This window comes from Octopus bimaculoides, chromosome 10 (genome assembly GCF_046866305.1).
Source record: "Octopus bimaculoides isolate indiv1 chromosome 10, ASM4686630v1, whole genome shotgun sequence".
Classification (NCBI taxonomy): Eukaryota; Metazoa; Mollusca; class Cephalopoda; order Octopoda; family Octopodidae; genus Octopus; species Octopus bimaculoides.
In genome coordinates this window covers 15502525-15524266 of record NC_142937.1, presented here as the reverse complement: position 1 = coordinate 15524266, position 21742 = coordinate 15502525, and the positions used below count along the sequence as shown (strand labels likewise).

Genomic DNA, 21742 nt, shown 5'->3' with positions numbered 1-21742 from the left:
GCTCATGAGCGGGCGACATATGAAATCTTTCGAGCGGGATCGTTGCCGGTGCCCCTGGACTGGCTCATGTGCGGCCGACACGTGAAATCTTACGAGCGGGATCGTTACCGGTGCCACTGGACTGGCTCATGTGAGGGCGACACGTGAAATCTTTCGAGCGGGATCGTTGCCGGTGCCCCTGGACTGGCTCATGTGCGGGCGACATGTGAAATCTTACGAGCGGGATCGTTGCCGGTGCCACTGGACTGGCTCATGTGAGGGCGACACGTGAAATCTTTCGAGCGGGATCGTTGCCGGTGCCCCTGGACTGGCTCTTGTGCGGGCGACACGTGAAATCTTTCGAGCGGGATCGTTTCCGGTGCTGCTGGACTGGCTCATGTGCGGGCGACACATGAAATCTTTCGAGCGGGATCGTTGCCGGTGCCCCTGGACTGGCTCATGTGCGGGCGACACGTGAAATCTTTCGAGCGGGATCTTTGCCGGTGCCCCTGGACTGGCTCATGTGCGGACGACAAACGAAATCTTTCAAGCGGGATCGTTGCCGGTGCCCCTGGACTGGCTCATGTGCGAGCGACACATGAAATCTTTCGACCGGGATCGTTGCCAGTGCCACGGTCTGGCTCATGTGCGGGCGACACATGAAATCTTTCGAGCAGGATCGTTGCCGGTTCCCCTGGACTGGCTCATGTGTGGGCGAAACATGAAATCTTTCGAGCGGGATCGTTGCCGGTGCCCCTGGACTGGCTCATGTACGGGCGACACGTGAAATCTTTCGAGCGGGATCGTTGCCGGTGCCCCTGGACTGGCTCATGTGCGGGCGACACGTGAAATCTTTCGAGCGGGATCGTTGCCGGTGCCCCTGGACTGGCTCATGTGCGGGCGACACGTGAAATCTTTCGAGCGGGATCGTTGCCGGTGTCCCTGGACTGGCTCATGTGCGGGCGACACGTGAAATATTTCGAGCGGGATCGTTGCCGGTGCCCCTGGACTGGCTCATGTGCGGGCGACACGTGAAATCTTTTGAGCGGGATCATAGCCTGTGCCCCTGGACTGGCTCATGTGCGGGCGACACGTGAAATCTTTCGAGCGGGATCGTTGCCGGTGCCCCTGGACTGGCTCATGTGCGGGCGACACGTGAAATATTTCGAGCGGGATCGTTGCCGGTGCCCCTGGACTGGCTCATGTGCGGGCGACACGTGAAATCTTTTGAGCGGGATCGTTGCCTGTGCCCCTGGACTGGCTCATGTATGGGCGACACGTGAAATCTTTCGAGCGGGATCGTTGCCGGTGCCCCTGGACTGGCTCATGTGCGGGCGACACGTGAAACCTTTCAAGCGGGATCGTTGCCGGTGCCCCTGGACTGGCTCATGTGCGGGCGACACGTGAAATCTTTCGAGCGGGATCTTTGCCGGTGCCCCTGGACTGGCTCATGTGCGGGCGACACATGAAATCTTTCAAAGCGGGATCGTTTCCAGTGCCCTGGTCTGGCTCATGTGCTGGCGACACGTGAAATATTTCGAGCGTGATCGTTGCCGGTGCCCCTGGACTGGCTCATGTGCGGGCGACACCTGAAATCTTTCGAGCGGGATCGTTGCCGGGGCCCCTGGACTGGCTCATGTGCGGGCGACACATGAAATCTTTCGAGCGGGATCGTTGCCGGTGCCCCTGGACTGGCTCATGTGCGGCCGACACGTGAAATCTTACGAGCGGGATCGTTGCCGGTGCCACTGGACTGGCTCATGTGCGGGCGACATGTGAAATCTTACGAGCGGGATCGTTGCCGGTGCCACTGGACTGGCTCATGTGAGGGCGACACGTGAAATCTTTCGAGCGGGATCGTTTCCGGTGCCCCTGGACTGGCTCATGTGTTGGCGACACATGAAATCTTTCGAGCAGGATCGTTGCCGGTGCCCCTGGACTGGCTCATGTGCGGGCGACACGTGAAATCTTTCGAGCGGGATCTTTGCCGGTGCCCCTGGGCTGGCTTATGTGCGGGCGACAAACGAAATCTTTCGAGCGGGATCGTTGCCGGTGCCCCTGGACTGGCTCATGTGCGGACGACACATGAAATCTTTCGAGCGGGATCGTTGCCAGTGCCCTGGTCTGGCTCATGTGCGGGCGACACGTAAAATCTTTCGAGCAGGATCGTTGCCGGTGCCCCTGGACTGGCTCATGTGCGGGCGGCACGTGAAATCTTTCGAGCAGGATCATTGCCAGTGCCCCTGGACTGGCTCATGTGTGGGCGACACGTGAAATCTTTCGAGCTGGATCGTTGCGGGTGCCCCTGGACTGGCACATGTGCGGGCGACACATGAAATCTTTCGAGCGGGATCGTTGCCGGTGCCCCTGGACTGGCTCTTGTGCGGGCGACACGTGAAATCTTTCGAGCGGGGTCGTTGCCTGTGCCCCTGGACTGGCTCATGTGCGGCTGACACGTGAAATCTTTCGAGCGGGATCGTTGCCGGTGCCCCTGGACTGGCTCATGTGCGGGCGATACGTGAAATCTTTCGAGCGGGATCGTTGCCGGTGCTGCTGGACTGGCTCATGTGCGGGCGACACTTGAAATCTTTCGAGCGGGATCGTTGCCAGTGCCCCTGGACTGGCTCATGTGCGGGCGACACGTGAAATCTTTCGAGCGGGATCGTTGCCGGTGCCCCTGGACTGGCTCTTGTGCGGGCGACACATGAAATCTTTCGAGCGGGATCGTTGCCGGTGCCCCTGGACTGGCTCTTGTGTGGGAGACACATGAAATCTTTCGAGCGGGATCGTTGCCGGTGCCCCTGGACCGGCTCATGTACGGGCGACACGTGAAATCCTTCGAGCAGGATCGTTGCCAGTGCCCCTGGACTGGCTCATGTGCGGGCAACACGTGAAATCTTTCGAGCGGGATCGTTGCCGGTGCCCCTGGACTGGCTCTAGTGTGGGCGACACATGAAATCTTTCGAGCGGGATCGTTGCCGGTGCCCCTGGACTGTCTTATGTGCGGGCGACACGTGAAATCTTTCGAGCGGGATCATTGCCGGTGCCCCTGGACTGGCTCATGTGCGGGTGACACATGAAATCTTTCGAGCGGGATCGATGCCGGTGCCCCTGGACTGGCTCTTGTGCGGGCAACACATGAAATCTTTCGAGCGGGATCGTTGCCGGTGCCCCTGGACTGGCTCTTGTGCGGGCGACACATGAAATCTTTCAAGCGGGATCGTTGCCGGTGCCCCTGGACTGGCTCATGTACGGGAGACACATGAAATCTTTCGAGCGGGATCGTTGCCGGTGCCCCTGGACTGGCTCATGTGCGGGCGACACATGAAATCTTTCGAGCGGGATCGTTGCCTGTGCCCCTGGACTGGCTCATGTGCGGCCGACACATGAAATCTTTCGAGCGGGATCGTTGCCAGTGCCCCTGGACTGGCTCATGTGCGGGCGACACGTGAAATCTTTCGAGCGGGATCGTTGCCGGGGCCCTTGGACTGGCTCTTGTGCGGGCGACACATGAAATCTTTCGAGCGGGATCGTTGCCAGTGCCGCTGGACTGGCTCATGTGCGGGCGACACGTGAAATCTTTCGAGCGGGATCGTTGCCGGTGCCCCTGGACTGGCTCATGTGCGGGCGATACGTGAAATCTTTCGAGCGGGATCGTTGCCTGTGCCCCTGGACTGGCTCATGTGCGGGCGACACGTGAAATCCTTCGAGCAGGGTCGTTGCCGGTGCCCCTGGACTGGCTCATGTGCGGGCGACACGTTAAATCTTTCGAGCGGGATCGTTGCCGGTGCCCCTGGACTGGCTCTTGTGTGGGCAACACGTGAAATCTTTCGAGCGGGATCGTTGCCGGTGCCCCTGGACTGGCTCATGTGCGGGTGACACATGAAATCTTTCGAGCGGGATCGATGCCGGTGCCCCTGGACTGGCTCTTGTGCGGGCAACACATGAAATCTTTCGAGCGGGATCGTTGCCGGTGCCCCTGGACTGGCTCTTGTGCGGGCGACACATGAAATCTTTCAAGCGGGATCGTTGCCGGTGCCCCTGGACTGGCTCATGTACGGGAGACACATGAAATCTTTCGAGCGGGATCGTTGCCGGTGCCCCTGGACTGGCTCATGAGCGGGCGACATATGAAATCTTTCGAGCGGGATCGTTGCCGGTGCCCCTGGACTGGCTCATGTGCGGCCGACACGTGAAATCTTACGAGCGGGATCGTTACCGGTGCCACTGGACTGGCTCATGTGAGGGCGACACGTGAAATCTTTCGAGCGGGATCGTTGCCGGTGCCCCTGGACTGGCTCATGTGCGGGCGACATGTGAAATCTTACGAGCGGGATCGTTGCCGGTGCCACTGGACTGGCTCATGTGAGGGCGACACGTGAAATCTTTCGAGCGGGATCGTTGCCGGTGCCCCTGGACTGGCTCTTGTGCGGGCGACACGTGAAATCTTTCGAGCGGGATCGTTTCCGGTGCTGCTGGACTGACTCATGTGCGGGCGACACATGAAATCTTTCGAGCGGGATCGTTGCCGGTGCCCCTGGACTGGCTCATGTGCGGGCGACACGTGAAATCTTTCGAGCGGGATCTTTGCCGGTGCCCCTGGACTGGCTCATGTGCGGACGACAAACGAAATCTTTCAAGCGGGATCGTTGCCGGTGCCCCTGGACTGGCTCATGTGCGAGCGACACATGAAATCTTTCGACCGGGATCGTTGCCAGTGCCACGGTCTGGCTCATGTGCGGGCGACACGTAAAATCTTTCGAGCGGGATCGTTGCCGGTGCCCCTGGACTGGCTCATGTGCTGGCGGCACGTGAAATCTTTCGAGCGGGATCATTGCCAGTGCCCCTGGACTCGCTCATGTGCGGGCGACACGTGAAATCTTTCAAGCGGGATCGTTGCCAGTGCCCCTGGACTGGCTCATGTGCGGGCGACACATGAAATCTTTCGAGCGGGATCGTTGCCGGTGCCCCTGGACTGGCTCTTGTGCGGGCGACACATGAAATCTTTCGAGCAGGATCGTTGCCGGTTCCCCTGGACTGGCTCATGTGTGGGCGAAACATGAAATCTTTCGAGCGGGATCGTTGCCGGTGCCCCTGGACTGGCTCATGTACGGGCGACACGTGAAATCTTTCGAGCGGGATCGTTGCCGGTGCCCCTGGACTGGCTCATGTGCGGGCGACACGTGAAATCTTTCGAGCGGGATCGTTGCGGGTGCCCCTGGACTGGCTCATGTGCGGGCGACACGTGAAATCTTTCGAGCGGGATCGTTGCCGGTGTCCCTGGACTGGCTCATGTGCGGGCGACACGTGAAATATTTCGAGCGGGATCGTTGCCGGTGCCCCTGGACTGGCTCATGTGCGGGCGACACGTGAAATCTTTTGAGCGGGATCATAGCCTGTGCCCCTGGACTGGCTCATGTGCGGGCGACACGTGAAATCTTTCGAGCGGGATCGTTGCCGGTGCCCCTGGACTGGCTCATGTGCGGGCGACACGTGAAATCTTTTGAGCGGGATCGTTGCCTGTGCCCCTGGACTGGCTCATGTACGGGCGACACGTGAAATCTTTCGAGCGGGATCGTTGCCGGTGCCCCTGGACTGGCTCATGTGCGGGCGACACGTGAAACCTTTCAAGCGGGATCGTTGCCGGTGCCCCTGGACTGGCTCATGTGCGGGCGACACGTGAAATCTTTCGAGCGGGATCTTTGCCGGTGCCCCTGGACTGGCTCATGTGCGGGCGACACATGAAATCTTTCAAAGCGGGATCGTTTCCAGTGCCCTGGTCTGGCTCATGTGCTGGCGACACGTGAAATATTTCGAGCGGGATCGTTGCCGGTGCCCCTGGACTGGCTCATGTGCGGGCGACACCTGAAATCTTTCGAGCGGGATCGTTGCCGGGGCCCCTGGACTGGCTCATGTGCGGGCGACACATGAAATCTTTCGAGCGGGATCGTTGCCGGTGCCCCTGGACTGGCTCATGTGCGGCCGACACGTGAAATCTTACGAGTGGGATCGTTGCCGGTGCCACTGGACTGGCTCATGTGCGGGCGACATGTGAAATCTTACGAGCGGGATCGTTGCCGGTGCCACTGGACTGGCTCATGTGAGGGCGACACGTGAAATCTTTCGAGCGGGATCGTTTCCGGTGCCCCTGGACTGGCTCATGTGTTGGCGACACATGAAATCTTTCGAGCAGGATCGTTGCCGGTGCCCCTGGACTGGCTCATGTGCGGGCGACACGTGAAATCTTTCGAGCGGGATCTTTGCCGGTGCCCCTGGGCTGGCTTATGTGCGGGCGACAAACGAAATCTTTCGAGCGGGATCGTTGCCGGTGCCCCTGGACTGGCTCATGTGCGGACGACACATGAAATCTTTCGAGCGGGATCGTTGCCAGTGCCCTGGTCTGGCTCATGTGCGGGCGACACGTAAAATCTTTCGAGCGGGATCGTTGCCGGTGCCCCTGGACTGGCTCATGTGCGGGCGGCACGTGAAATCTTTCGAGCAGGATCATTGCCAGTGCCCCTGGACTGGCTCATGTGTGGGCGACACGTGAAATCTTTCGAGCTGGATCGTTGCGGGTGCCCCTGGACTGGCACATGTGCGGGCGACACATGAAATCTTTCGAGCGGGATCGTTGCCGGTGCCCCTGGACTGGCTCATGTGCGGGCGACACGTGAAATCTTTCGAGCGGGGTCGTTGCCTGTGCCCCTGGACTGGCTCATGTGCGGCTGACACGTGAAATCTTTCGAGCGGGATCGTTGCCGGTGCCCCTGGACTGGCTCATGTGCGGGCGATACGTGAAATCTTTCGAGCGGGATCGTTGCCGGTGCTGCTGGACTGGCTCATGTGCGGGCGACACTTGAAATCTTTCGAGCGGGATCGTTGCCAGTGCCCCTGGACTGGCTCATGTGCGGGCGACACGTGAAATCTTTCGAGCGGGATCGTTGCCGGTGCCCCTGGACTGGCTCTTGTGCGGGCGACACATGAAATCTTTCGAGCGGGATCGTTGCCGGTGCCCCTGGACTGGCTCTTGTGTGGGAGACACATGAAATCTTTCGAGCGGGATCGTTGCCGGTGCCCCTGGACCGGCTCATGTACGGGCGACACGTGAAATCCTTCGAGCAGGATCGTTGCCAGTGCCCCTGGACTGGCTCATGTGCGGGCAACACGTGAAATCTTTCGAGCGGGATCGTTGCCGGTGCCCCTGGACTGGCTCTAGTGTGGGCGACACATGAAATCTTTCGAGCGGGATCGTTGCCGGTGCCCCTGGACTGTCTTATGTGCGGGCGACACGTGAAATCTTTCGAGCGGGATCGTTGCCGGTGCCCCTGGACTGGCTCATGTGCGGGTGACACATGAAATCTTTCGAGCGGGATCGATGCCGGTGCCCCTGGACTGGCTCTTGTGCGGGCAACACATGAAATCTTTCGAGCGGGATCGTTGCCGGTGCCCCTGGACTGGCTCTTGTGCGGGCGACACATGAAATCTTTCAAGCGGGATCGTTGCCGGTGCCCCTGGACTGGCTCATGTACGGGAGACACATGAAATCTTTCGAGCGGGATCGTTGCCGGTGCCCCTGGACTGGCTCATGTGCGGGCGACACATGAAATCTTTCGAGCGGGATCGTTGCCTGTGCCCCTGGACTGGCTCATGTGCGGCCGACACATGAAATCTTTCGAGCGGGATCGTTGCCAGTGCCCCTGGACTGGCTCATGTGCGGGCGACACGTGAAATCTTTCGAGCGGGATCGTTGCCGGGGCCCTTGGACTGGCTCTTGTGCGGGCGACACATGAAATCTTTCGAGCGGGATCGTTGCCAGTGCCGCTGGACTGGCTCATGTGCGGGCGACACGTGAAATCTTTCGAGCGGGATCGTTGCCGGTGCCCCTGGACTGGCTCATGTGCGGGCGATACGTGAAATCTTTCGAGCGGGATCGTTGCCTGTGCCCCTGGACTGGCTCATGTGCGGGCGACACGTGAAATCCTTCGAGCAGGGTCGTTGCCGGTGCCCCTGGACTGGCTCATGTGCGGGCGACACGTTAAATCTTTCGAGCGGGATCGTTGCCGGTGCCCCTGGACTGGCTCTTGTGTGGGCAACACGTGAAATCTTTCGAGCGGGATCGTTGCCGGTGCCCCTGGACTGGCTCATGTGCGGGTGACACATGAAATCTTTCGAGCGGGATCGATGCCGGTGCCCCTGGACTGGCTATTGTGCGGGCAACACATGAAATCTTTCGAGCGGGATCGTTGCCGGTGCCCCTGGACTGGCTCTTGTGCGGGCGACACATGAAATCTTTCAAGCGGGATCGTTGCCGGTGCCCCTGGACTGGCTCATGTACGGGAGACACATGAAATCTTTCGAGCGGGATCGTTGCCGGTGCCCCTGGACTGGCTCATGTGCGGGCGACACATGAAATCTTTCGAGCGGGATCGTTGCCTGTGCCCCTGGACTGGCTCATGTGCGGCCGACACATGAAATCTTTCGAGCGGGATCGTTGCCAGTGCCCCTGGACTGGCTCATGTGCGGGCGACACGTGAAATCTTTCGAGCGGGATCGTTGCCGGGGCCCTTGGACTGGCTCTTGTGCGGGCGACACATGAAATCTTTCGAGCGGGATCGTTGCCAGTGCCGCTGGACTGGCTCATGTGCGGGCGACACGTGAAATCTTTCGAGCGGGATCGTTGCCGGTGCCCCTGGACTGGCTCATGTGCGGGCGATACGTGAAATCTTTCGAGCGGGATCGTTGCCTGTGCCCCTGGACTGGCTCATGTGCGGGCGACACGTGAAATCCTTCGAGCAGGGTCGTTGCCGGTGCCCCTGGACTGGCTCATGTGCGGGCGACACGTGAAATCTTTCGAGCGGGATCGTTGCCGGTGCCCATGGACTGGCTCATGTGCGGGCGACACATGAAATCTTTCGAGCGGGATCGTTGCCGGTGCCCCTGGACTGGCTCATGTGCGGGCGACACATGAAATCTTTCGAGCGGGATCGTTGCCGGTGCCCCTGGATTGGCTCATGTGAGGGCGACACATGAAATCTTTCGAGCGGGATCGTTGCCTGTGCCCCTCGACTGGCTCATGTGCGGGCGACACGTGAAATCTTTCGAGTGGGATCGTTGCCGGTGCCCCTGGACTGGCTCATGTGCGGGCGACACATGAAATCTTTCGAGCGGGATCGTTGCCGGTGCCCCTGGACTGGCTCATGTGCGGGCGACACATGAAATCTTTCGAGCGGGATCGTTGCCGGTGCCCCTGGATTGGCTCATGTGCGGGCGACACATGAAATCTTTCGAGCGGGGTCGTTGCTAGTGCCCCTCGACTGGCTCATGTGCAGGCAACACATGAAATCTTTCGAGCGGGATCGTTGCCGGTGCCCCTGGATTGGCTCATGTGCGGGCGACACAAGAAATCTTTCGAGCGGGATCGTTGCCGGTGCCCCTGGATTGGCTCATGTGCGGGCGACACAAGAAATCTTTCGAGCGGGATCGTTGCCGGTGCCCCTGGACTGGCTCATGTGCGGGCGACACACGAAACCTTTCGAGCGGGATCGTTGCCGGTGCTCCTGGACTGGCTCATGTGCGGGCGACACATGAAATCTTTTGAGCGGGATCATTGCCAGTGCCCCGGGACTGGCTCATGTGCGGGCGACACATGAAATCTTTCGAGCGGGATCGTTGCCGGTGCCCCTGGACTGGCTCATGTGCGGGCGACACATGAAATCTTTCGAGCGGGATCGTTGCCAGTGCCCCTGGACTGGCTCATGTGCGGGCGACACATGAAATCTTTCCAGCGGGATCGTTGCCAGTGCCCCTGGACTGGCTCATGTGTGGGCGACACATGAAATCTTTCGAGTGGGATCGTTGCCGGTGCCCCTGGACTGGCTCTTGTGCCCGCGACACATGAAATCTTTCGAGCGGGATCGTTGCCAGTGCCCCTGGATTGGCTCATGTGCGGGTGACACTGGCAATGATCTCGCTCAAAAAACCTCATGTGTCACCCGCACAAGAGCCAGCACAGGGGCACTGGCAACGATCCCGCTCGAAAGATTTCATGTGTCGCGGGCACAAGAGCCAGTCCAGGGGCACTGGCAACGAAAGATTTCATGTGTCGCCCGCACATGAGCCAGTCCAGGGACACCGGCAACGATGCCGAGCGAGATGAGCGTGGCCGTTGCCAGTACCGCCTGACTGCCCTTCGTGCGGGTGACACATAAAAGCACCCACTACACTCTCTGAGTGGTTGGAGTTAGGAAGGGCATCCCGCTGTAGAAACTCTGCCAAATCAGATTGGAGCCTGGTGTAGCCATTTGGTTTCACCAGTCCTCAGTCAAATTGTCCAACCCATGCTAGCATGGAAAGCGGACGTTAAACGACGACGACGACGAAGGTTGCATGAAATATTTCAGGGTCTATTATGAGTTTTATAAAAACCAATGAGGGAACCTCTATGTGGTCTCTCAAAATGCTACGGAAATAAATAAAAGGGAATACAATACAGGAGCAAGCATTGCTGTGTGGTTAGGAAAAACACTTTGCAAACTTGAGCAAGTATCTTCTACTATAGCTCCAGACCAACCAATACTTGTGAGTGAATTTGATAGGTAGAAACTGTGTGCAAGTCGGTCATGTAGGTGTGAGTGTGTGCTTAGGGCATCAATAATAAATAATAAGTGAGTGCTTAGGGCATCAAAGGGAGGGGTGAACCACAGAATTGGTAAATGGTTGGCGACACAAAAGAAATCACTTTAAACTTGCTAAAATAATATTCAAAGTATAATTTCAAAGTGTTCATGGTTTCATAGTAAGGTTCTGATCAAAGACTTTGCCATTAAAAAAAGTAGGAGAACATTTTTCACATATAAATAAAGTGGAAGTACAAAAATAAACATTATTTTCCATCTTACTGTAAGTTTTGTTTCATTTTGAAAAATTAAAATTTATTTTATGGTTTATTATTGGTTATATTTTGAATTACATATATATATATATATGGGGGTACTAAAATCTTTTAAGTGCTTAGGTCCTCTATAGGTCTTAATCCGGCCTTGAGTACTAGGAACAGATCAAAATCCCATTGAAGGAGGGAGCATAGTAATCTCAGTTACTTATATTCTTTTCTACTCTAGGCACAAGGGCCGAAATTTTTTGGGAGGGAGCCAGTTGATTAGATCGACTCCAGTATGCAACTGGTACTTAATTTATTGACCCTGAAAAGATGAAAGGCAAAGTTGACCTCGGCAGAATTTGAACTCAGAACGTAAAGACAGACGAAATGCTACTAAGCATTTCGCCCAGTGTGCTAATGCTTCGGCCAGCTTGCTGCCTTTCAGTTACTTATATTACCATTGAAACTGGGCAAGGCTTTGGCCTTATGAGTTCTAGGACCCAGAACAGATCTAAGTAATGCATTACCATCATCTCACCTTACACACAAAATACATTAATTCTTTGCTCAGTGGTCTTCCTTGAAGGGAAGGGTAGATTATATGGTGCTTGTCAGTGGCATAGATTAGTAGGAGTGCAAGGAGAGTGACTGCTCTCCCCACCCATCGAACCTGTCTTTCATAATTGGCACCTTTACAACAATTTTTAAAAACTCTTTATTCTTTTATTCTTTTATTCATTTCAGACATTTGAATGCAGCCATGCTGGGGCACTGCCTTTAGTCAAGCAAATTGACTCCAGAACTTATTCTTTGTAAGTCTAGTACTTATTCTATCAGTCTCTTTTATCAAACTGCTAAGTTACGGGAACGTAAACACATCAGCATGGGTTGTCGAGTCATGTTGGAGGGGGACAAACACAAACACACGAACATACATACATACATACATACATACATACATATATATATATATATATATATATATATATATATATATATATACGACAGGCTTCTTTCAGTTTCCACTCACAAGGCTTTGGTCGGCCCGAGGCTATAGTAGAAGACACTTTCCCAAGGTGACATGCAGTGTGACTGAACCTGGAACCATGTGGTTGGTAAGCAAGCTACTTACCACACAACCACTCCTGCACCTATGTTCACTTCTGCAGTAAAAATCAAATCCCTTTTTTTTTCTTTTTGCTAATCATATGGCCTTGAAAGAACTTTCTGGCGTCATTACTTTATTGGACTGACCTCCTGTATTTTTGAACTGTCTGCTCAATCTCCTGCGATATGTTGGTGGCTGCTGACATCACAAGAACCAAAACAAACACTGACACCATAATCTTCTTGACACCAGACAATCCCATGGAGTTTTGTCTTTGTCATATCACACCTATATCACTAATTATAAACTTTATACTTAATGAAATTGTTACTGAAACATGGAATTAATGGATGTAGAAGACAATTACATATATTATAACTAATTAAATATTTGGTGTAATATAAGAGAAATGACTGTAAAATTGTTTGGTATGTGTCACAGTGTCTTTTGCTTTATGTACTCACTTCCACTAACTTCAGAACCTGACCTCTGGACTACAAGACTACATGGTAGTGAGACTTGGGCGCTGAATGCAGGATATTTACAAAGACTAGATAGAAATGTAAGTGTGCTCTACAGGACGTACAATGTTAGTGGGAATAGACATCAGAATTGAAAGAATAACTGGGTGTAGCAAGAATCAGTTGTAGAGTTTAAAGACTGTGCTGGTATAGGTTCCTGAGGCATATGGCGAAGGACTGCTGCATAAGGTAGTAGATCTTAAAGTGAATTGAACCTGCAGCAGAGGGAGACAAGAAAACATGAGATATGATGTATTCTAATCTCAGAATGTTGCATTTAGTGTAGCAAAGTGGTTCTCAACACTGACATTGAACATCCAGGAAAGCATACTAGCTTCATTTCTTTCAAGCTTGCACATGTCCTTGGCAGTCACGCCTCGTATCACTGCTGCTTAGGCATACAGGCATCATACAATCATATACTCTTTTACTCTCTTTTACTTATTTCAGTCATTTGACTGTGGCCATGCTGGAGCACCACCTTTAGTCGAGCAAATCGACCCCAGGACTTATTCTTTGTAAGCTTAGTACTTATTCTATCGGTCTCATTTGCCGAACCGCTAAGTTATGAGGACATAAACACACCAGCATCGGTTGTCAAGCAATGTTGGGGGGGGGGGGGCAAACACATACACACACACATATACACACACATACATATACATATATATATATATATATATATATATATATATATATATATATACATATGACGGGCTTCCTTCAGTTTCCATCTACTAAATCCACTCACAAGGCTTTGGTCAGCCCAAGGCTATAGTAGAAGATACTTGCCCAAGGTTCAGTGGGACTGAACCCAGAACCATGTGGTTCGTAAGCAAGCTACTCCTATGCCTATATATATATATATATATATATATATATATATATATATCATATATATACGTATGTATAATGTATGTGTATGTGTGTGTCTTTGTGTCTGTGTTTGTCCCCGAACACCATTTGTCAACCAGTGCTGGTGTGTTTATGTCCCTGTAAATTAGCCGTTCAGCATTAGTCACTGATAGAATAAGTGTCAGGTTTAAAAAGCAAAAATAAACACTGGGGTCGATTCGTTCAACTAAAAATTCTTCAAGGTGGTGCCACAGCATGGCTGCAGTCTAATGGCTGAAACAAGTGGAAGATAAAAGAGAAAAGATATGCATATACGCAATTAACCTCCCATCCTCTAACTCTTCTACAACTATATCCCCTCATAAGATAATATGAAGAGCTTACTTTCAAAACTGGTATAAGTGCATATTTGGTTGATTTCATGATAACCATTAAAAGTCAATCTGCAAGCTGCCGGCTTCACGAATGGGAAATTTTTTACAGTCGAGCTGGGATAGATGCCATATAGACAGTAGGGGAACGTTAATCTTCCAATCAAAATCAGATATATTCAAGTTGTTGTTTTAAACAATTACTTGAAAGTTATTCTGATGTATATATCTGATTTTAAAAGTAAGCTCTTCATATGACGAAACATATTTACCCCACAAACTAGAGTAAATGAGTCATGCTCTTTACATCAGAGATTTAAGGATAAAAATCTCTACTGGTTTCAGGGTTTGAAAGAAGAATTAAATCTAGGTCAGATGTTCGGTTTATCAGGTGCTTACTACTTATACATTTGTCATTTCAACATAACAAGAAAAGTTTTGCAAATATGATTGGTTCAAGAGAAGAGAAATTAGAATTTGAATTAATCACTGATCTACAAAATTTCTTTCTCATCGTTTGGTAATTAAGTGTGTTGACTACAATGACCAAATAAGAACTAGTGCTAATAGTTCTAATTAACTGGTAAATACTTAATTAAATGTCAGAATTTTTGATGTTCATGTTCCTTTATGTGGATATTATTAGGCTTGGTGGTAATTATTTTTAATGCCAGGAGTTGGAGAATAAAATGTATGGAGAAGTCACCACTTGGTATCTTGGTAGAAGTTTTATTTTTCAAATATTTATCTTTTTTTTTATAAGCCATTTAAGAAACACACAAAAACTGTTAGATTCACTTCAACATTTAAATTAAATTTACCAAAATATTTTCGTCGCTTTGAGACCGCGACCTATTCACTGACAAAATTCCGTGCAGCACGGAATTTTGTCAGTGAGCATGTCGCGGTCTTAAAGCGACGAAAATATTTTGGTAAATTAAATTTAAATGTTGAAGTGAATCTAACGGTTTTTATGTGTTTCTAAAATAGCTTATAAACACCTTCCATGCTGTAATTGTTTTCGTTCCAGCACATGATCTCAGATCAGGTCGCTTGCTATGCAAGTACATCTCCGTAATATCTTTCTTTTATTTTTCACTTGTTTCAATTACTGGATTATGGCCATGCTGTGGCACCACCTCAAAGGGTTCAGTTGATCAAATCAACCCCAGAATCTGTTTTAGGGACTAGCACTTATACCAGCAAGCTCTTTTGCCAAACAACAAAGTTGCAGGGACATAAACAAACCAGCATTGATTGTCGAAGGGTAGGTAGGTTTGGGGATAAACGCAAACACAAAGAAACATATATACATACATATATATATCTATATATATATGTGTATATAAACATATATATATACACACACATGTACATATACTCATATATATATATATATATATATATATATATATATATATATATAAATACACACACACATACACTCTTTGGCTAAACTGCCAAGTTACGGGGATATAAACACAGCAACACTGGTTGTCAAGCAGTGGTAGCAGACAAACACAGACACAAAGACACACACACACACACACACACACATACAACAAGTTTGTTTCAATTTCTGAGTACTAAATCTACTCAAGAGATTTTGGTTGGCCTGAGGCAATAGTAGAAGACACTTGTCCAAAGGGTGACACAGTGGGAATAAACATGGAACCATGTGATTAGAAAGCAAACTTCTTACACCACAACCACACCACTTAATTTACCATGAAGTTCTTTAAATTTCTTGTCTGTAGTAATCATGTATAGCACTATTTCATTCTTTTTAGAAATCATCAGCATGACATAGCCTGAGATATATTTATTAAACATTTTAATTGTTGGAAATTAATTACAGCCTGGAATAAATTCATGTAACGTGTTTTCTGGGTTTATTTTCTTATAAAGCGTGTTAGTACTTTAGATAAAGTTCCTACTATAAGGGTAACTGAAGTCATAATAGTTTCAAATTTTAGCACAGGGCCAGCAATTTCAAGGGAGCAGGGAAGTCAGTAATATCTTATTGACCTTGGAAGGATGAAAGGCAAAGTTAACCTCAGCAGAATTTGAACTCAGAATGTAAAGACAGACAAAATGCCAATATGCATTTTAACTGGTGTGCTAACGATTCTGTGATTAGAAATAATGAAGTATTTAATAATATAGGTATATGGAACATAATTCAAAATGGATTCTTGAAGGAAGGTTTAAATTTAGATCACTTCAAAACAGAAAGACTCTATCATGGAACCAGGTGCAGTTTCAGGTAGCTTGGTGATCAAAAGGTTAACTCTTTTACTACCATATTCCTGTTGAAATACATTGACTTTATTTCAACTAATTTTAAAAATAATGAAGAATTTAGTAAAATACGTATATGAGACATAAACTGGTTTCAAATTCTGGTACAAGGCCAACAATTCTAGAGGAGGGTAAGTCGATTACATTGACTCCAGTATTCAACTGGTACTTATTTTATTGACCCCCCAAAAAATGAAAGGCAAAGTCGACCTTAGCAGAATTTAAACTCAGAATGTAAAGATAGAAGAAATATTGGATCTATTTTAAAACGGGGGCCACATTTTTCATTAATGTTTTACGTAGTGTTTTTGGTACGGAAAGACTTTCAAACTTCGTATACTTATCTATTTTGTGTTATAGAACAGAAAAATATTTTTGTATTCGAATTTATTTCATGTAAAAAATTGTCTTATTTCGATAATTTCAACAAATCACTGACAAGTATTCAGTTGTTTACATTTACTCCTTTGGCTGATTAAGCGATGTAAAGCGTATTTAATCTCCATACCTTCGTTTTATTTGCTTTAACCCTAACCCTAACCCTAACCCTACGGTTAGGGTTAGGGTTAGGGTTAAGGTTAATTGTTTCAGAATCGTTTGTTTATGTAGTCGGCACTTAATGTATATCGGCTGAATGGACGTCAGTGATTGGTTGAAATTACAGAAATATGACAACTTTAACATGGAATAACTTATGGATTTCTTTTGTTTTTAAGAAGACTAAGAGAAAAAGATGTTTTATATGACACATTCTACCAGTGTTCCAAGTTTCAAAGTGTTTCATTAATGAAAAATGTGGCCCCCGTTTTAAAAAAGATCCGAAATATTGCTAAGCATTCAGCCCAGCATGCTAACGATTCTTATTTCTTTATTGCCTACAAGGGGACAAACAAGGACAGACAAAGGGATTAAGTCGATTACCTCGACTCCAGTGCGTAACTGGTACTTAATTTATAGACCCTGAAAGGATGAAAGGCAAAGTCGACCTCAGCGGAATTTGAACTCAGAGCGTAACGGCAGACGAAATACTGCTAAGCATTTCGCCTGGCATGCTAACGTTTCTGCCAGCTCTCTGCCTTTTTTTATTTACGCTTACAGCACCTAGGCTTCCCAAGCGGTCACCCATCTAAGTACAAACTAGGCTTGATGTTGCTTAACTTCGGTGATCAGATGAGAACCGGTGCTTTCAACATGATATGGCCGTAAGTATGCTAACGATTCTGCCAGCTCAAAGCCTTATATGGAACATAAATTAACATAAAATCTTGATGGAAGGTTTTAATTTAGATCACTTCAAAACAGGAAAATTCTATCAGGGAACCAGGGGTAATCTGATTTTGCAGGTTGGTGTCAAAAGGGTTAGAGAAGGTTTTAATAGGTCGATGGGTTTTATAAGAAGAGAAGCTGTTAAAGTGAGACAAGACAGAGCCAGTTGCTCTGACAGTAGGATGGGGGACAGACAGCGGGGTGGAGGGGGCTGTAGATTGCTGTTGAGGGTGAAGGAGCATTTATGAGTTACCTTCACTGAGAAAAGTTACAATTTAGGTCAACCTAATAAAAATCCACCGAATCTTTTTAACAACTGTTTCCAATTCTACACTTCATTTTTTTTTTTTTTTTTTTTTTTTTGGTTTTAAATCTTAAAACTCTGAAGGATGATAAAGAGTAGTACTTAAATTTAAGTACTTATCTCTCTGCTAAGAGATAAATCTTCTTCTCAATTGCAAGTGACATTTCTTGATCTGGTATTAATTTCCAAAACTTAGATGAACTCAAAGATACTTTAGAGTTTAGCATCCTTTACAAAGTCTACCACAAATTACTTGCACTAAATTTAACTAATGACTCATGAACTACCAGTACAGCACTTAATTAACTCAATCTTTTCACAATTATTTACAAGCCACCAGCCATAAATAAATCTACAAATTGAAACAAAAACATCATTTTTTAAATAAAAAATAAGCAAAAATTATGATAATTATATCATTCATTCACACAGAATATGAGATAAATATATCACACAGAATATGAGATATATATATCTCATATATATATATATATATATATATATATATATAATTTATATAAAGGGCATTAACTGTGTAGTAATGCCTCACGCTTCGAGGGACTAAATAAGTCAAAAACTACCAAAAAATAAGCAACATATTTACCGAAAGCGAGGGAATGCAGCTTTCAAAATTAATCTCTTAAAAACATTTAACTTAACGGTAAACCACTGATTTCTCAATCAAATACAGAAAAACTGTGAAGTAACCTGCATCTTTTGTTCATCAGTACACGTATGGTCGAGATACATAAAAATAAACAAGAATCAACATACCACGATGTACTCTTTCACGGATATATAATTATGAACAGAAGTCATCGTACTGTGTTGGGTACATCGTGGTATGTTTTTGTGTTTGTCGCCTACCACTTGACAATCAATGTTAGCTTGCTTGTGTGTCCAGTGGAAAAGCACCACACATAAAAAAAAAATCATAAGTACTGAGGTTCAAATTACCCCAGCATGGCCGCAGTCCAACGTGTGAAACACGTAAAAGGATAGAAGAATATATAAACAATATATAAACACATCTAATTTCGATGAAAAGGTTACTATATTTACTTGTGTAAACTGTGAGAGTTTCATACAAACAATCAGGGTAAAAAATTCATGGGTAGCAATAAATTCAAATGTGAAAGTAAGATAAGCATGTCAACAAATCTATGAAAACAAAGATGCCAAAGGCAGTAGTCTCCAAGTCACTTCGTTGCCCGAGTTGATAAAACACTGTATGTATTGTGAATACCTCCAGTGATTATTGTTATTTCCATTAACATGTTGGTGGAGTAATGTTCTAATTCAATTGTTTAAAAACTATTATTTAACCCTTTAGCATTCAGATTACTCTATCAAATGTAATGCTTATTTATTCATATTGTTTTTAATTAACCTACAAAGTGCTGGGATTTGCACTTACATACCATTGACTGCTGAGGACATTTTATGAAAATGGGACTACCATGTACACACAAAAAACAAAAAATAGTTAAAATATCTTCTTAGTATACAGGGTGTCCACAAAGTCTGGGTACATGGAGTAAATAAAATAACATAAACAATAAAATATAAGAAATAATAATTTTTTAAAGTATGCATTAATCCCCATGTGGGTACATGGAGTGAATAAAATCATAACATAAAGAATTAAATATAAGAAATAATAATTTCTTAAAGTATGTGTTAATCCTCATGTACCCAGACTTTGTGGACACCCTGTATAATTGTGACAAGTTTTACATCATCTGAAAAGTCATTAGTTTAAATATTAGTCCTCTTGCATTCTGGGGGGTATAGGAGCATTTGAGTGACATTAGACCCCAACAAACGCCCATGAATTAAATGCATCTATCTGAGATACGATCGTGGCCTGTCGACCTGTGCGTGATGGCCACGATCGTGGCCTGTCACACTTTATGTGTTAATCATGTATTATCTCACAGCTTTACATGGAGTAAATAAAATCATAACATAAACAATTAAATATAAGAAATAATAATTTCTTAAAGTATGTGTTAATCCCCATGTACCCAGACTTTGTGGACACCCTGTAGAGTAAATGTAACCCACCCCTTTGAAATTGTTAGCCTTGTGCCAAAATTAGAAACCAATATGTACTCTTATAATAAAAGTATGGATGTGGAGAGAGACATAGTACTTACAGTAAAATAATTTTAAACTTAAACATCAAATAACTTGCTAAAAAGAACAGCTGGAAGTTTGGTGTCGTTGAGAATATTAATTTATGGAGAAAGAACAGAACCTAGCTGCAGGAAATGCCAAGTAAACGAAATAAACAATCTCTAAGGGAAAAAGTAGCAAATGAAGAGGAAATAACAGCTGGAGGCAATCTCAAAGGGCTTGACCTTACTATTGTTCCCACCTGGGTTAAAATAGTTTAGAATGTTTTACATGAACATATAGTTTCCAAGAGCCTTTTGAAGACTAGAATTGATGTTAAATTGGACTGAACAGAAATAATCTGCAAGATGATACTGCAGACACCATTGCAAGTTTAGATGAAGAAATTGATTAAATGATATACGATGGGACACTGATTACAAGCTTAAAACAATAAGAATAGCTCACAAATGACAGAGACTGAAAACCAATAAAAGATTTTTAAAAATAACAAAATCTTGTTTGTTCAAACAACTTGAAGTATACAAGGTGTCTGAGCTAAATTTGACAGTTTGCATTAAAGAAAAGAAAACCACATCCTGTCCAGAAATAAAAGCATTTTAAAAAATCAAAATAATCAACTAGATTATGGCTGGCAGCTTATTCAAAGTAGCCACCCTCTGCTTCTATCACGGGCCCCAAGATGGCTTCAGAACCAGGCATATGTATTCCCCATTGTGTCGCTAAGAAAATCTTCAAACACCTCCTTGATCTTGGCCACCAGCTCGACCTGCAAATTGCAGGCAGTGTGGTTGATGTCTTTCTCAACTGTGCCCCACACATAGTAATCCAAAGGATTACTACTGGGGGAATTAGGGGTAGGTATAGCTGTGTGATAAGAAGCTTGCTTACCAACCACATAGTTCTGGGTTCAATCCCACCACATAGCACCTTGGGTAAGTTTCCTCTATTTTATCCTTGGGTCAACCAAAGCCTTGTGAGCAAATTTGGTAGACGGAAAATGAAAGAAGCTCATCACACACACACACGTGTGTATGTGTGTATATATATTTATATACCTACATACGTGTGTCTTTGTGAATGTGTTTACCCCTGGCCAGTGTTTGACAACCAGTGTTGGTGTGTTGACATCCTCGTAACTTAGTGGTTCAGCAAAAGAGGCCAATAGAATAAGTATCAAGCTTAAGAAAAATTGGAGATGGGGGGCAAATTGTTTGACTAATACCCTTCAATGCAGTACCCCAGCATGGCCATCATCCAATGACTGAAACAAGTAAAAGACAAAAAATAAAAGACATAATTAAAAAAACAAACTTGGCAATCACATGGTTCCAGATCCAATCTCAATGCACAGCACCCCCAGCAAGTGTCTGGCTCAGTTCAGTTCTTCACAATTCAATCCCAACCTTGACGGAAAGTGGGTAGACAGAAACTGTGCAGGTTGTTCATCAGATGAACCACACCTGTTCTTCAGTGGTAGATTTAACCATGCAATTTAAAGCCATCACCTGGTCTTTGGGTAACTTCAGTAGAAACCACTTTATCACAAACATTTGAAAACAATGTCATGTCCATTCTGAGGATAACCTATATTTCATGGTTTCTGCTTTTCCCCTTCCACTCTCAGAAGTCCTGTAAAAGGTTATTGGTTCAGTTCTTCTTTCTTTGGCTAAGCCATACAAATTATAAGGAATAAAACTATATTTGTTGGTGTGGGAAAATACACACGATACATGATGATGATGGTATCTAAAGTAATTCAGCTTGACTCAGTCCATCTCTCTTGAAAGTAAACTCAGTGAAGCATTTGGTTGAAGCATTGCAAATATATTGGGTTGTCTGGAATGTTTGTGCCGATTTTTAAAGGAAAGAAAAAGGTCAATAAATACTTGCCATTACATTTTCAATCAACCAAATATGAACCATTTTGTTGCACAATGCATCTCCATCTTTCCTTTAACTTGAAAATACCCTCTTCCCAGAATTGAAGTGGTTTCATGGCAAATAAGTCGAAAGGCA

General features: G+C 47.1%; 1 protein-coding gene and 1 non-coding gene across 2 annotated transcripts in view; both read right to left on the bottom strand.

The window, feature by feature from the left end:
* Nucleotides 1–21742, bottom strand: part of LOC106880727 (ADP-ribosylation factor-like protein 15) — a 191207-nt gene that overhangs the window by 94549 nt on the left and 74916 nt on the right. The window lies entirely within an intron of this gene.
* Nucleotides 17104–17222, bottom strand: LOC128248942 (5S ribosomal RNA). Its single transcript, XR_008265100.1, has one exon. It is a non-coding gene; the product is annotated as a 5S ribosomal RNA (ribosomal RNA).